Genomic DNA, 14,812 nt, shown 5'->3' with positions numbered 1-14,812 from the left:
AAAACAAGCACTCTACTGACTAAGCTGTATCCCCAACTCTGATCCTTAATCTTTCAACAATGAAAATGGGGAAGTGATGAAGCCTTTTCCAACCAGTCTCTCAGGTGAGGACTGTCCAATCCTCATGCAACTAGTGATGAGGGGGCAGGATTCCACTATCTTGTGTTTTCTTCCTGTCTGGAGCCTACCATTCTTTCAATCTTTTTGTAGTCTTTTTATCCTGGATCAGGAGACAAGGTTTCTTTGCTACACAGAAGCTGAAAATAAATCACAAGGAAAATATTAAGAAACCTGAAAGCCAGGAAATGGTAAGTGTGCTTGTTATCCAGAGACTGCATAGAAAGGTTGTTTGAAGCTAGTGGAAGTGGCAATGGTGGAAACTAGAAATTGTGGCTAGGGGCTCCTCATGGTTCTCTCTAGACTCTGGGGCCAGAGGGACTCTCCGTGGCAGCTCAGGGTTCCCCCACCTCTGACTAGTCTAGTGAAGCTTAGGTCAGCAGTTGAAAACCTGAGCATTTTGTTCCATGATTGTATGGAGTTTTCAGCTTCTTTCTGAAACCCTTTGTGGGCATCCATGTGCCACAAGTCAAGCATGTCCCAAGATTATTATCCCAGTGCTGAAGCCTGGAATAATTATCAGGAGATAACCCCAACTTCATTTGTTGTATTCATGCATGAGATAGACTGTAGATTTTAGGGCTTGTTAGTCATGAGATTTTGTTTTGTTTTGATTTGTGTTTTTTTTTGGGGGGGGGGGGAAGGGTGGTACCAGAAATGCAACCCAGAAGTATTTATCCACTGATTTACATCCCCAGCCTTTTTTTTGTATTTTTATTTATAGACAGGGTCCCTTTGAGATTTTTAGGTCCTTACTAAATTGCTGATGCTGCTTTTAACTAATGCTCCTCATGATGTCAGAGCTTTTTAAATAAAAGGGAAGCTTTATCTCAAATCCAAAACAAAAATTTGAAATCCAGAACTTCATCTTAGGTCTTCATAGGTCTGAGAATAAACCCATAGTTTTCTAGCTCTTTGTTCATATATCTGTTTGTAAAGTTTTTCTCTGTTCATAGTGAATAAGTATAAAATAGAATAGATAGTAAAATAACCCTGTAATGAGGATTATGGGCTTCATTGTACCACACCTCAAGGCTAACTGGAAGATATGTTAATGAGCACCTTTAAGGCATATTTCAAATGTTAAAACCCTTGAAACCCCTTTGGGAGAACACCTCCAACAAAGCCCTTTGTTCCTGGGGTGATTCCAGGAAGAATGAAACTGTTCCATATGATAGTCAGGATGCTTTTTCCAAAGCCTATTTTTAAGAAACAAGGGAAATAAATAATTGATTATGTTGAAAGTGGGATTTTGAGATGAAACAAAATTTCTCACTTTGCCAATTGTATCTGGACCTTGTCTCAGAAATTTTGAAGAATAAAATGTATTTATTTAAGCAAGAAGAAATAGAATTCCCACCATGTGGAAAAAGGAATGATACTAGAAAAAATCATTTTGGTATGCCATCTTAGAAGTTTACTGATGGTTTTGGGCAGAACATTAAGCAACAAAGTCACAGATTTCCCTTACTCTAATATTAAAAGTTTATTTTCTTTTGGATCAGGCTATCTGTAAGTTTGGATCAACAGTCAAACAATATCCACTATTGAAAAAATAAACTGCAACTACACTAATATTAAAGAGACAAAATTTATGATGATTCCAAAAAAAAGCAGTGTTTAATTGCATCTATTTATATACTTCAGCAACATATCTATGAAAAAAATGTTAATGAGCAAGGTCTCTGATCTACTTAAGACCAAAATTTTGGTTCCATTTAAACATATTTCTGTTTATCTGTGAATCATTCAGAAATGATTAGGCACACATTTTCTCAGTAGGAAAAATGTCAATAATAAATAAAAAAATTGATTAATCTAGGTGATGCTAAGAAATTATCTTCTTTATCATCTATTATCAACCTATTCCATCCACACAATTTTCAAATTTCCATTTTGAATATTTTGCATCTTTAGCTAGATGAACCTATTATTTAGGAACATATTTCACCATAGAACATGAGGAAAGTTATGAGGTAATCAAACCTTGAAGAGAGACATATTTGAATCTTATAGTAAAATTATATGTAACATTAATTTGTAATACAGTTGATGAAATAGAAGGTTTTTAAGAAAATATAAACTAAGAAAATATAAATGAAGATTGTACATCGAGGAAAAGTGATTAGGCATTTCAAAGTACATGATACAATTTAAAAAGTGGTTTCTAAAGTCTCTTTGAGCTCTTGGGATTCAAGGAACTCTTAACAATATTATTAAGAACTTTTCAAGACTTCAAGCTCTTACTGATCTGTGAAAGACTCCATTTTTTAAACCAGAAGAATAAAAATTTAAAATAGGATATGATACAAGAAACCATGAAAATCATGATTAAAAATAACAACTAAAATGTTTGAAAAACCTGCAGTGAGAAATTTAAATGGGGGAAAGAAGAAGGAAGAGAAGAGACTGAGGGAGAGCATAAGCACTAGTTGAGCACAATGGTCCACATAGACTAGATGCAGCTTGCCACTCCATCCATCATTCTCCTCAAGTTTGGTTCTTAAACTTTTGGTGTTCAAAAATACAGTATTTGAACTTTTTGCAATTGCAATCAACCCACAAATTTTTTACAATTAGAAACAGTGTCTAGAGAGGTAGGTAATTCAAACTGAGTTCAGAACTTTCCTACATTCATATCCAAGTTTAGAAATGCCGCTTTTAATGCTAGAGTCACTTCCTGGTGAATCAGGTTTAAAGGCTCAGAAACAGCAGCATAGTCGCTCATCAATTGTTATTTTACAGGTCCTATTTTATTCAACATTAACTAAGTAACAACCCAATTTTTAATATTCTCCTCACTCATCTGTCAAAGACCAAGTATTGAACAGCATTTGCAAAACCTACAACCACATAATTGTTTACCACTGTTACCTAATTCTATAATTTTAAAAAAAAGTCAATAATTTTTATATTAATAATTTATTTTTTTACTTATAGGTGGATACAATATTGTATTTTATTTTTATGTGGTGCTGAGGATTGAACCCATTGTCTCACACAGGCTAGGTGAACACTGTACCTCTAAGCAATACCCCAGCCCCTAATTCTGTAATATTTTTAAGATTATTGAATTTCTTTTATTTTCAAATTAAAATAAATTCATTTTTAAACTGACACATATGAAGATTTTTAAAGCGTTCTCAACAATCTATGCCATTTGACTTTCCAGAGACATGTGAGGACCTTCCAGTTGTAAAGTATTATTTTATGGTGGCCTTTGTTTCTTTAAAATTATTTATTGATGCATTATAATTATGTATAATAGTGGAATTAATTATGCCACATTCATATTTTCATAAATTGATCAGTCTCATTCCCAAGTACCCCTGATCTGCTTGCTGTCCCCTATTGATGTCCCTTCTATCATTATTATTTAAATTAATACATTATAAATATATGTATACATTATATATATGCATATATAATACAAAAAATTTCATGTATACATGCAGGATTTACTATGGTACCTTTTTAAAATACTTTTATTTTATTTTTTTTTATTTTTATGTAGTGCTAAGGCTGGAACCCAGTGCCTTCCATGTGCTAGGCAAGTGCTCTACCACTGAGCCACAACTCCAGCCCTTACTGTGGTACATTTATACAAACAAAGAAAAATTTTGTAGATTTGTTCACCAGTATTTCCCCATACTCTCTCCTTCTCCCTCCCTCTTAAGAAACTTCATATATTGATGTCACTTTTTATTTTCATAAGATTCCTCTTTTCTAATCATAAAAGAAAATATCCAACACTTGACTTTATGAGTCTGGCTTATTTTGTTTAGCCTGATGTTCTCCAGTTCCATTTCTTTGCCAACAAATATCATAATTTAATTTTTCTTTATGGTTGAGTAGAATTCTATTGTGTATATATACTACATATTTTTATCCATTATTCCATTAATGGGCACCTGTTCTGGTTCCATAATTTGGCTATTGTAATTTACATAGTAGCCTTTATATTTTATGTGATTTTGAACTCATTTGAACAAACAGAAAATGTTTTAAGATAAAAACCAAAAGTGAAGTGAGGGTTACTCTATCATTGAGCTACATCCCCGTTACCACTATCCATCTTTATTTTGACACAGGGACTCACTAAGTTGCTGAGGTAAGCCTTAAACTTATGATCTTCGTGTGATAGACTCCTGAGTCACTAGGATAACTTGTGTGTTCCACTACACCCACCTGAGTCCTTCAATTGTTCAATGTAATTAAAACTGATCAAGTTTTATTATGCACTCACTTTTATACTTTTTTTAAGAGAGAGAGAGGAGAGAGAGAAATAATTATTTTTAATATTTATTTTTCAGTTTTCGGTGGACACAACATCTTTTATTTTATTTTTATGTGGTGCTGAGGATTGAACCCACCACCCTGCACATGCCAGGTGAGCATGTTACCACTTGAGCCACATCCCCAGCCCACTTTTGTACATTTTGACAGTTCTGATGTCAAAGGAGTTATTTTAAATTCTATTTTTTTTTAATTTTTTAATTTTTTTAGTTTTCGGTGGACACAACATCTTTATTTGTATGTGGTGCTGAGGATCGAACCCGGGCCTCACGCATGCCAGTCAAGCGTGCTACCACTTGAGCCACATCCCCAGCCCTTAAATTCTATTTTTTACATCAAATTTTATGAAGAAAAAGAATTCCATGATTTTATTAAAAATGTGACACTACTACTCATTAACTTAAAAAAAAAGATTTGGATCATACAAATGATCATAAAACAATTTACATTTTAAAAATGAAAAAAATAAGAAAAATTTTTAATGATTATCATCAGAGTATTTACTTATATCTGCATTTTATATGATTATGCAAAATCAATGTACTTCCTGGGAACAAGTGGTGCATGCCTTTACTTTCACAGTTCAGGAGACTGAGGCAGGAAGATCACAAGTTCAAAGCCAGCCTCAGGAACTTAGCAAGTCTCTAAGCAACTCAGTGGGACCCTGTCTCAAACTAAAAAATAATATAAAGGCCTGATGATGTCGCTCAAGGTTTAAGTGCCCCTGGGTTCAATCCCTGGTACTCCTACGCCCTCAAAAAAGTAAAAGTGATGGGGGAGTACCAGTAAAATAGAAGAGAGGTCAGTAGAGTAGAGGAAAGGGATTGAGGAATAGAGGGAGAGAAAAGAGACAGAAAAAGAAAAGAATGGTGGAATGAAGCTGACCAAACTATCCTATGTCTATATGTGAATATACCACAGTGTATTAAGAAAAATAATTCCGTGATTATATTAAAAATGTGGTACTACAACTTATTAACTTAAAATACTTGGATCATATTGCTTTTATATATATTTACAAGAATTTTACAACTTTTAAAAAACAACTATAAATAAATAGAAAAAAGATCCCTTACAGTAGAGGAAAGGGAAAAGCGGGAGAAAGGAAGGGAGGGAAAAAAAAAATTCTGGGGACTGCACTGGAGCAAATTATATTCCATACTTATATCTTTATGTCAAAATTAACTCTAATATTATGTATAACTTAAATGAACTAATAAAAGGTTTTCCAGGAGATCATTGTTGCAAGGGTTTCAGAAATGACTTTTTAATAGTTAAACTACTGTGATTTGCAAGAACAAAGCTATAGGCCAAAAGATTAATAAATATAGTTTAGTTATAAGAAAGTAAAATTTAGGGGCTGAGGATGTGGCTCAAGTGGTAGCGCGCTCGCCTGGCATGCCTGCAGCCAGGGTTCAATCCTCAGCACCACATACAAACAAAGATGTTGTGCCCGCTGATAACTAAAAAATAAATATTAAAATTCTCTCTCTCTCTCTCTCTCTCTCTCTCTCTCTCTCTCTCTTTAAAAAAAGTAAAATTTATAGAACTGTTTGATTAATTGGAACAATTTCTTAAAGTGCTTGTGTAAGCCTGAAATGATTGTGTTTGATGAAGAGTGCATTTAACAGAATAATGACCTCCCAAAGATACCCATATCTTATTCCCAGGAAACAAAGAATATGTTATTACATGGCAAAGGAGATATTGCATATTTAGTTAAGGTTAAGGACCTTAATTTGGGGAGAGTATCTCATCACCTGAATCAATCTAATGGATCAATCTAATCACCTGAATCCATAAAAGTGAAAGAAGAATAGGTCAGAAGAAAATCTGAAAATGATTAATTCAGCTGTTATTGTCTTTGAAGAAGGAAGAAGAGAACCAAAAGCCAAGGAATGCAGACTGCTTCTGAAAGCAGAGACTGTTCCTCAGCTTACAGTTAGCAAGAAGAAAAGGACCTCAGTACTGCAGTCAGAGAGAACTGAATGTGGTCAATGCTAGTAATGAGCAGAAAACAGATTCCCCCATACAGTCTCAGTCCTGCAGACATTTTGATTTTAGACTGCTGAGACCAATACCAAACTTATGACTAAAAAATGTAATACATTTGTGATGTTTTAGCCATTCATTTGCAATAAATTGCTAGGGCTGCCATAAAAAAAAAAACTAATAAATTGGGAGTTTTTTCCTTTGATTTCTTGCACACAGTTAAGCAATGAGATAATAGTGTCACAAGAAAGTACTAAACATACTGAGTGCCGATGTGTTAAAGAAAACACAGCAGTTCCAGCAATGACCATGGTGAATAATTGCCATGAGGGAAACAGGTAGGTAACCAATGAAGGTGGAATAATGCTTTAAGAAACTATGAAAACATCAGAAGGTAATGCCAATATTATATCAGCAAGTAAACAAACAATTACCAATATTTTCCTAAAAATCCACCACTTGACAGCTTACAAGATGTCCAATTTCTTTCTGTACTACCACCACTTAATCCAAAAGAGCTTTCACATCTATCATCTTTCTGTTTCTTCTATCCCTAGTAAAATATTACCTAACTGATAGCATAAAATAGCCAAAATCCATAAAAATAAAAATAATAATGAATTACAGAAGTTAAGTGCTTTGAAATCAGGTGTCCCTGAGTTTGAATGTCGACTTCACTTATTATTTGATACATTACACTGAGTAAGTTAACTAACTTTTCTGACTCTGGATGTACTTATGTGTAAACAGGGAGAAGATTTTATTTTATAGAGTTTTGGGAAAACATCATGCAAGGTGCTTAGCACTTTCACAGTTGCACTCACTAAATAGTATTATATTTAACTAAGCTAAACCAGCAAATTTTAAAATTAGAAATAAATATTATTTCTCATGTGAAATTGAGAGTATCTGATAGACGATATAAAGTTTTAAATTAATTTTAATTATATTTTCCTTTTTGAAGGATTTTTTTCACTTCTCAACCAATATTCTAAGAAACACTCTCAAAACAAGTTGTTTATGTTCTTTTCTTAGCACATGATAAATGTAAAAAAAGTGGATAAGAATAATAGGTACCTTCATCCTAGAAAGTTATCCCAGCAAAAAATATTTCAGTGTTAAGTGGAAATAAAATAATTTTATTTTAAAGTAAGATTTCATCCTGTGGTCTGGGACAAATTTGTTGCTTTTTGGAAATCAATATGTAAACCCTTATATGATATAAAGCCTCTAAATAATAAATTGTTCCTTGTCCAACATTAAGCATGGTGTTCTATCTGTGTTCAAAAGAATACCATTAAGTTTAAAGCATAAACTTCATTTTCCATGCTGTATGATATGCACTTTGAAATTTGGTAATTATCTCCAACTTATTTCTCCTCATTTATTCCAGATATGTTTTTCTTCTGCAATGTTTTCATTGCCCTTACATCCATCATCAATACTAAAATTACAGTAAACAAAATTTAATTTAACTCATATTTCTTGGTTGTGGATTTTCACAACAATAAAATAAACAATTTAATTATTTATGAATAAAAATTTTATGGGAGATGAATAAGAGTCTTTCTGAATGGATGTAAGTCTATATTCCTCATACTCACAAGAATTATGCCTGACACATAATAGTGAGTAACTGCTGAAAATTTTAAACTTAATATAAGCTGAATGCAGTGGCATGCACTTCTAATCCCTGCTGTTATGGAGGCTGAGGCAGAAGGATCTTGAGTTCAAAGCCAGCCTCAGCAAAAGTGAGGCACGAAGCAATTCAGTGAAGCTTTGTCTCTAAATAAAATCTAAGATAGGGCTGGGGGGCTGGGGTTGTGATTCAGTGGTAGCATGCTTGCCTAGCATGTGTGAGGCACTAGGTTCAATTCTCAGCACCACATACAAATAAATAAATAAATGTTGAACAACAACTAAAAATATTTTTTAAAAAAGATAGTGGTGGGGATGTGGCTCAGTGTTCAAGTTCCCTGAGATTAATCCCTGGTCCTCAAAAAAAAAATAATATATACATGGGCACTGATATAATGATAGTTTGACATATTTTTAAACTTTACATTAGTGTGAAAGTGATATGCATTGAGTAGTAAACAAACTTCCAACTCTGAATTTTATCCTTTTCCAAGATTAATCATATATGGTATGATAATATTTTTGTCCAGTGTCAGCAAAAGTACAGATCCCAGTGAACCACATCATCATAAGAATAAACAACAAATATTCTACATTGTACTGCACTCGTAGACTGGACTGTTGAGTAGGTGTACTAAATGCATTTTTGACTTATGGTATTTTCAACTTTCAAGGTGATTGAAAATGAATTGAGTACTTTTGAAACTTAATTACTCAGGAACATCTTTATGTATGGATTCCTCAATAATATCAGGTTTATACCACCTATTTCCTCACTGATTTGAAGATCTATAATATAATACATAGCAATACACTATGGCTGCCACTTCAATTTTAAATATAATGCACAATGCATATAATTCTTAACTCTTCACCTGCAATAAAAATATTAACACAAATAACTAAGTTCTTTATTATTCCTAATCCTGCCCCAAATATGACTCTACATAAGTCTCATCTAAATATGCTAACTGTCAAGTTGAATGCTTGGAATTCTAAGTAATTCTGGATTTCCCATCATGGTATGAAAATTTGCAATTATGCATTTCTTCCCTCTGGGAGAAGGGTGTGGTGTTTGGAAAAGTGGGAGGGTATGTAAAAGCAAGGCACATTTAAGTATAAAAATAATGAATCTACTTAAATTATTGATGAGCAAAATTATTCAAAATATCTAAGAGAAACAAGAACACTAGCTATCTTTAAGATTTTCTTAATAGTGTTTTTTTTTGTTTCTGTGGTTTGATAGTGTTTTTCAATTATATTAAATGGTGTCAAGAGGTCTTTAAAATATATGTGGGCTAGGGTTTTAGATCAGTGGTAGTGCACTCGCCACTCATGTGTGAGGCACTGGGTTCAATCCACAGTACCACATATAAATAAATAAATAGATAGATAGATAGATAAATAAATAATAATCAATAAATAAATGCGTAAAAATGTATATGCAATAGGGCTGAAGACAAAATGTTTAACTTGTACTTGCACATGCCAGGCTTCCTTAGATTAGAAAACCTTAAGCAGCTTAAAGAATAAACACTGACAGCAAGGAGCAAGTTAACCAATCTTAAACCTCAAAAAGAGAAGTGTGCGAAATCTAAATTCATGAAAGACAAGTGTCAATTCCATATTAAAAATAGCATAATCCTAAAATCTTATAGACAAGCAGAACATCTGTTAAAAAGAGAGAGATGTCTTTTCATAGTAGGACCATAAAGTGGATCACATTCAGATGCCTATCACACAAAAAGATTAATACGGCTACATCCTGGGAACAAATTTTTACTCCTCAAACTTCAGATAGAGCCCTAATGTCCAGAGTATACAAAGAACTCAAAAAATTAAACAATAAGATAACAAATACCCCAATCAACAAATGGGCCAAGGACCTGAACAGACACTTCTCAGAGGAGGACATACAATCAATCAGCAAGTACATGAAACAATGCTCACCATCTCTAGCAGTCAGAGAAATGCAAATCAAAACCATCCTAAGATACCATCTCACTCCAGTAAGTTTGGCACCCATTATGAAGTCAAACAACAACAAGTGCTGTCGAGGATGTGGGGAAAAGGGCACACTTGTACATTGCTGGTGGGACTGCAAATTGGTGCGGCCAATTTAGAAGGCAGTATGGAGATTCCTTGGAAAGCTGGGAATGGAGCCACCATTTGACCCAGCTATTCCCCTTCTTGGACTATTCCCTAAAGACCTTAAAAGAGAGTATTATAGGAATACTGCTACAATGATGTTCATAGCAACACAATTCACAATAGCTAGACTGTGTAACCAACCCAGATGCCCTTCAATAGATGAATGGATAAAAAAATGTGGCATTTATACACATGGAGTATTATTCTGCACTAAAAAATGACAAAAGCATGGAATTTGCAGAGAAATGGATGGCACTAGAGCAGATTATGCTAAGTAAAGCTAGCCAATCCCTAAAAAACAAATGCAAAATGTCATCTTTGATATAAGGAGAGTAACTAAGAACAGAGCAGGGAGGAAGAGCATGAGAAGAAGATCACCATTAAACAGCAACAAGAGGGGGGAGGGAAAGAGAGAGAGAAGGGAAATTGCATGGTAAAGGAAGGAGACCCTCATTGTTATACAAAATTACATATAAGAGGAAGTGAGGGAAAAGGGGAAAAAACAAGAGAGAGAAATGAATTACAGTGGAGGGGGTATAGAGAGAAGGTGGGAGGGGAGGGGGGATAGTAGAAGATAGGAAAGGCAGCAGAATAAAACATACACTAGTATGGCAGTATGTAAAAAAGTGGATGTGTAACCAATGTGAATCTGCAGTATGTATACGGGGTAAAAATGGGAGTTCATAATCGCTTTAATCAAATGTATGAAATATGATATGTCAAGAGTTTTGTAATGTTTTGAACAACTGATAATAAAAAAAATTTAAAAAGATTAATATGGAAAAACTATTTAGATGAGGGTAACTGGGAAAGTATAGGGTTTGAAAACTAAGGCACATGAGATTTTCAAGCTCAAATGTAATAGAGACAAAAAAGTTCTATATAGTCACATTGGTATCGGAAGATTTAAAAAAATAGGAAAAATTAATTTTGCTCAACAAAAGAAGAGATGTTCATGAATGAAAGTTGCTATCTTGGGGAGGTAGTGTATCTTTGTCACTTTCCATGTTCAAGCAGGACATGTATTGGTATCTTTGAGAGGTATCACAAAGTAACTCCTTTATTAATTCAAGAGGGTGTAAATTCTCCAAATGATTTCAAACATCACTTGTATCTCTATGATTTTTTTTTCCATTAATAAATGACAAATTAGCCTTGTGGAAGTGCAGACAAGGTACATTCCCAAAGAACATGCTACAAAAGTTACAGGCTGCCAAAAAATTTTTCATAGGTGTTAGCTATGTTTTTTCTTGACACGATTTTATTAGAGTGTGCATATGTAGTAAAAACAAATTAAGCAGACTCACAAGTAAACGTTTGTGGTGACTGTGAGAGGAACTAAACATTCTTTCTAATTTGAAATTATCAATTTTATACAATTATTTTACTAGATAAGTTTTTGTAAACAAATCTTGATATATTCAATAAATTAAAAAAGAGACAATCTTATGAGAATAAAATGTAAAAATTAGAAAACACAGTTTTATAATGTCTATCTTTTGAATCACCCACAAACAAGAACTTATAAAGTATGCACAATTTTTTTCCCAAGATATCTTTGGGACTTAGCTTTATTGATGAAATAATTGAAAGCAATTTCTAGAAAATACTATGCTATTGGTACTTATATTAAAATATAATTTAGATATTAAACCAAATAATTGTATACTAGAAGTTCACTGAATACAAGTGCCAGCGCTAAAGGAGTCCAAGTCTAGTTCACTAACACTCCTTTGTCTTTTAGCATGAGGAACATAAAACCGAAACATCTCACATTATCTTTCTTGCTATAATTCACAGTGGTACTGCACTGGCTAGTTCTTACCTAACAGATAGACATACTATTATTTTCAGAATTACTGCTTGTGAAAAAAATAAAAGATTGCTAGTCCTAATCTTGTTTACTTAAGTGAGTTCTTAGAATCTGACAATGCATTAACCCCATAAAATTGGCCCAAAGGAACCAGAAAACAACTTAGATATGATTGGTCTTTAAGCTTTATTAATTTAGGAAAAATGACAGGGTAATTTTTATTGTTTGCACCTGTCAAAAACAAAGTCTTTACTGTTGCAGTTTACAATGATCAGGAGATTCTCCCGCAGGCTACGGCTGAACTTCAACCCACTGTTGAAAAGACTAACAGAAATGTGTGTTGCCAAGAATTTGATTTCTAGTAAGAAAATCTTTTAACAAACCCACATTTATGATATACCACACGGCAAGTGTTCAAATCTGAAGTTTTTTTTTTTTTTTTTTTAAGTTAAAATTTTAACTTATTTTAACACACCTCAATGATGTAGGGAAAAGGCAAAATACAAGGCATATACAGCATATCAAAGAGGCAGCCTTTTAGAAATCATGCTGTAGAAAAGATAAAGAAGGACATGTGGTGAACTAGTTCAATCAAGCTTTTATGATACTATACGTAAATATGGCAATCTGAAGAATTTGGCAAAGATTTATTTTTGTCTATCTCCAGTTTAAGTAGATACGTCTGCTCACAGTAAAGCTGTGTAAGAGCACACAAAAGCTGAACACAAACAGTAAGATCAGACCCAGCAATCCAGAGCTGCAGCAATCCAGAGCTGCAGAGTAAAACCAAGTAGGTGCCTTCAACAGCAGTTCAACCGTCCAGGCGATGGCGGACAGTCGGGGGCTGGGGTTGGTACCCAGCAGAAGGCCCTCAGGGTGCGGGCTGCACCGTGGAGCCTGCAGCTGTACCTGGGTTCCATGGCTCCTGATGGAGACAGCCCACGTCCACTATATCTAACATGCCGTTGAAAACAGGTATTATAAGGCCACAATATTTCTTTTGGACGAATCCCTTACTGTAGTATTTTTTTCCCTATTAATGTAGTTCAGTCTTTTGAAATATAAACTATTTTAACAATTAAGGTTACAGTTAATTTTTTAATTACTACATAACTAGTATATTATTTATACTATTTATACCTAATATCCAAAGGAAATTTACTACCAAATCTTACAGTAACTATCAGTCTGACATGCTTATTAATTGATCCCATAGGTTTAATTACAGGCCAGCATGATTTTAGTGTCTGCTGTTTCATTTTACTAAGTTATGAGCGCAGCATTTATGGAACAAATAAACTCAAGTGGTGCGGCCACCCAAGGATAACCGTAGCGCCAGCCGTCAGCTCAGGAGGGAATCCCAGCACGCCAACAATGCCAGGTCCACATCTCCCTCAAAAGGTGCTGGTGGAGGTTGTCAGACGCCTCCCAATGTAGATCCCCAATCCAATGGCCAGGAGATGGGACAGCAGCAGAGACGGAAGAAAGACCTTGAGGAACTCTGCCGAGAAGATGCCCCCCTTCTTCATGACACTGGTGTTCCTCATGCTGAGCGTGGCCGTGTGCTTGGGGTGTCGGAAGAGGAACTCCTTGGGGGGATGTTTTCTGGCCGACTTGACCAATCCCATATCCAGTCTGAGTTTTTCTTTAAGATGCTTTCGACCTCTTTCCTTCTCTCAAGATAATCTTCCTCGGACTGAGAGCTGTTCTTCTCGCCGAGACTGTGGACATCTGTTTCTGAAGCTCTCGTGTTTTCTTGAGGCGTCTGTGAGCGCGGTGGGCTGTCACAGTGAGAGCTCTTGGAACTACTCCGTCCAGATTCGTGCTGGGCGTCCAGCAGTATTTTTTCCATGTCACCATTATAAATAGATACTGAGGCTGGAACACCGCTTCCATTCCCGCTGCTGAAGTGCAGCTCCACCCAGGAGCCCTGAAGGGTTTCCTCCTGCATCCCAGGGGCTCCGCTCTGCGACATGGCGCCGGAAGGTGGCTCGACAGCGGGGTTGCGCTCGGCTGTGGCTGCCTTGGCGGCGACCGCGATGGAGGACGCACGCCGCCGGCCGACCGCTAAGCACTCTCAAATCTCAAGTTGAAAGAAGATTATATCTACCCAGTAAGGTCTGTATTATCCTAAGTCTTTTGTCTTTAAGATACTCTACTTCTCCTGTATCACAAATTGTGCTAGAGACACAATCTTAAAAGTGTTTTATGCTACCTATAAAATAGATTTTCCTTAAAATTGCCACAACTATTCCATCATCAAGAAGTCTGAATTTTTTTTTTACTCAAAAGATTTTCTTGTTTTTTAAAAAGTGCCAACTTTCATTCACTCTTTCCTCCATCAAAATAAAAGGATTGTGACTACTACTTTAAAAGAATGTTTTGTTATATCTCATAAAATTTGTTTTTAAAGCTACACTTTATGAGTTGGACAAGAGTGTAAAATTCTAAAAAATCTTGGATAGACTTCTCAATGCATTTCAGTATATTTTTACTTAGCATACATTTCTAAAATAGTAACATATAGAATATTTTTTTTTCATCTGCTGCAGGTAAATAAGTGCTCAAAGTATAATCTGCAAGAATTTGAAGTTGGTTAAAAGGTGCACTATCAAACTTATTAATATTGACATACAACTACAATATAAAAATCTTGATTGAAAGACTCATTTTCTTACCAATTTGTTAACTTTGAATGTTTCAAAATTTGAAAAAATACTATAGAAGAAAATTCATGTATAACACATCACCAACATCAATCATCAGCCTTTAAGCCATTATATAAAATAAATCAGGTTTTAGATA

At 34.6% G+C, this 14,812-nt stretch overlaps 1 pseudogene; it reads right to left on the bottom strand.

Moving 5' to 3' along the window:
• Window positions 1-13,388: 13,388 nt before the first annotated feature.
• Window positions 13,389-14,002, bottom strand: LOC143388839 (BCL2/adenovirus E1B 19 kDa protein-interacting protein 3 pseudogene; annotated as a pseudogene).
• Window positions 14,003-14,812: the final 810 nt, after the last annotated feature.

Source organism: Callospermophilus lateralis, unplaced genomic scaffold, assembly GCF_048772815.1.
Source record: "Callospermophilus lateralis isolate mCalLat2 unplaced genomic scaffold, mCalLat2.hap1 Scaffold_45, whole genome shotgun sequence".
In the NCBI taxonomy this organism is placed as follows: Eukaryota; Metazoa; Chordata; class Mammalia; order Rodentia; family Sciuridae; genus Callospermophilus; species Callospermophilus lateralis.
The sequence above is the reverse complement of the archived record's forward strand: the minus strand, read 5'-3'. Positions and strand labels throughout refer to the sequence as shown.